Source organism: Cucurbita pepo, chromosome 13, assembly GCF_057944985.1.
Source record: "Cucurbita pepo subsp. pepo isolate OVF chromosome 13, ASM5794498v1, whole genome shotgun sequence".
Classification (NCBI taxonomy): Eukaryota; Viridiplantae; Streptophyta; class Magnoliopsida; order Cucurbitales; family Cucurbitaceae; genus Cucurbita; species Cucurbita pepo.
In genome coordinates this window covers 4,232,497-4,235,421 of record NC_141810.1, presented here as the reverse complement: position 1 = coordinate 4,235,421, position 2,925 = coordinate 4,232,497, and the positions used below count along the sequence as shown (strand labels likewise).

At 40.0% G+C, this 2,925-nt stretch overlaps 1 non-coding gene and 1 pseudogene across 1 annotated transcript; one reads left to right on the top strand and one right to left on the bottom strand.

The window, feature by feature from the left end:
* Nucleotides 1-72, top strand: TRNAF-AAA (transfer RNA phenylalanine (anticodon AAA)). Its single transcript has one exon. It is a non-coding gene; the product is annotated as a tRNA-Phe (tRNA).
* A 565-nt stretch (nt 73-637) lies between these two features.
* Nucleotides 638-2,699, bottom strand: LOC147789677 (putative polygalacturonase; annotated as a pseudogene).
* Nucleotides 2,700-2,925: the final 226 nt, after the last annotated feature.

The window sequence follows — 2,925 nt, the reverse complement described above, 5'->3', positions numbered from 1 at the left end:
GGTGGGGATAGCTCAGTTGGGAGAGTGTTAGACTAAAGATCTAAAGGTCACGTGTTTGATTCACGTTCACCTCATTTGAACCGGTGTCTTAATTAGACTATTTCATCAATTAATGAGTGAATATTTATTTGTGATTTAAACTTTGATAGAAAGTTACACATATTAATTTTGATTGTAATCAATTGTCAAGTTAAGCATAACTCAACTAATTAGCGGTGATTAAATAGAAGAGATAGCTCTACTTATGCATTTTTATTATGTTAAAATAGCGGGGATAGCTTAGTTGGGAGAGCGTTAGACTGAAGATTTGAAGGTGTTATGTGTTTGATCCATGTTCACCGCAATGGTGTCGAGAGTCCTAACTTGACTGTGCAATCTAGGGAATGTTTCATTTGTGAAATATTTCGTAATGATTTAAACTTTGTAGCGGGGATAACTCTACTTATGCATTTTTACATTAGCAAATAGCGGGGATAGCTCCGTTGGGAGAGCGTCAGACTGAAGATTTGAAGGTCACGTGTTCGATCCACGTTCATCGCAATGGTCTATAAAGAGGCATAACTTGATTATATTTTGATGGTTTTGAGTTACAATTAGTTATTGTTTAGTGATATATTACAAATCTAGTTGAAATAGGTTAGTTTCAAATTTAAAAACTTCTCAATTTATCTATATGTTCATTAAATTTTTCATTATCATTTATTCCATAGAATTAAAAAAAAAAAAAAAAAAAACAAAGTCTTTACGAGAAGGTAGGAATTTCAACCGAGCATGACTTCAACTGAACATTCTCAATCGGCAGCTGATCCTCGGGAAAGTCACATCCACCGCTTTTCGCTGCCTTAGCCAGCGGAGCACATGGCGGCGGATCCACATCGCTACTAAATCCCTCAATGTTCGTACAGTTCCACTGCAACTTTTTAGGCGTCGCCGACAATCCAATCTTCACATTTGAAACACAAATATCCGTGAATGGATCTCCTGAAATCCCTGCCAAATTAGCCGACATATTAACATTCTCGGCCACCACGTCTCTGTAATTAATGTTCTTAATCAATGGCAATGCCGAGGGATCGAACTTGTCATCCGCATGCGATTTGTAGTCTCCAGTTATCCAGAAGACGTATTTCATCGTGGATAGAAACATTCTTCGGACGAAAATGTCCTTGACGAAACCGCCTCGTCCGCGAGCGGTTTTGATTCTGACGGCAGACTGTGTGTTGATTGCTGTAACGTTTTCGATCCTGACGTTGCGGATTCCGTCGGACATTTCGCTGCCAAGGGCAATACCTGCAGAATCTGGTGAGATGCAAGTGAGGCGGCGAATGACGAGGTCCTCGGTCGGCATTCCGAACTTGATACCGTATTGGTCCCATCCGCTCTTGATGGCGATGCAATCGTCACCGGAGACAATGTAGCAGTCTTCGATTCGAGTGTTGGAACAAGAATCTGATAAATTGAACGGAGATTTAGGGAGAGGGATTGAGGAAGAAAATAACCCTAAGGTTTTAAAGGAGAAGAAGAAGGGAACCTGGATTGATTCCGTCGGTGTTGGGTACGGTGATTGGAGCCAAGATGGTGAGCCCTTGGATAATCACATTTCTGCATTTTCACCCATATTATGATATATAATTAAAAATTCTTTTTGGTCGGGAGGAATTTGAATGGTATACTTTTTTCGAAGCATAATCCTAAAATACAAGGATAATGGGACGGAAGCGAAATAGCCAAACCTGCTATAAATCGGATGGACGAACCAAGAAGGTGAGTTGATCAAAGTGAGATTCGAGATCTGGATTTGATCAGAGTACATGATCTCGATCACATATGGCCGTGTTACCTTGAGCTCCCCTTTCTTAAACTTTTCCCACCAAGAAGATCCCTGCCCGTCGATTGTACCGTTGTTACCTACACCATGTCACCGACCCAACTTTATTTTCTATAAAAGTTCTTTTTATGTTTTCAGTTACCTTAGTTCTTTTTTATTTAATTCTGATAGCACGGAAGCGTGTTATAATTTTGCAATCCATTTAAAAAAAATTAGAATGTTAAAAGGTAAGAAAAAATAATCACCCGTGATAACCACATCGGTGAGATTAGTTCCAAAGATGAGGCTGCTGTACCGTCCACCAGGAGCATCTCTTCCCCTCCCATAAGATGGGAGAACTTTCACGAGTGGCCATTCTGATTCATTCTGCACCATTAAATTAAATTATGAGGAACAAATCTAACTCATTTATTTTGGATTAAAGATTAAAATTCAAATCACCACTCCCAAAGGTGTTAGGTTTATAAAAATAAAATACTCGATAGGTCGAACCTGGGATGCAAGAATTTTAGCTTCTTTATCGATAAAAAGTGTGAAATGGCTAGTCAGATTAAAACTTCCGGTCAACCATTTTCCCGGCGGCACGACCAATTGAGCTCCGCCATCTGCCGCCATTGTGCTGAGATGTTCAATCGCTTTTCGGAACGCGTGAGTATTTGAAGTTACTCCGTCGCCGACGCCGCCAAACTCCGTTTACAACGCTGAGTGTTTCCGACAATTGATCGCCTGAAATTCCAGGGAGTTCGAACTTAGACGCGGATTCATAGCGTCCACGGTGGCTAAGCTCACCAATGCCAGTACGATCACGACCGAGATTCTCGCTGCTGTAACCTACCGAAAAAAATCAAAGATGATTCAATCTCTTTTTGTTGGTTACATTTTTGAATTTGATCGAGAAGAGTAAGGATCCACGGGAAAAAAAGTTCTTCAATAAACCATTCGGGGTTTTGAACAAAAACCCACAATCATTTGAAGTGATTCCAGACAAAAACCAATGAAAGTAGAAGAACAAGCGAGGCCCACAAGATCAATGGAAAGAAAACAAAGAAAAAGAAAATGAAATTCAAAGAGAAAGAAGAAGAAACATTACATTGATT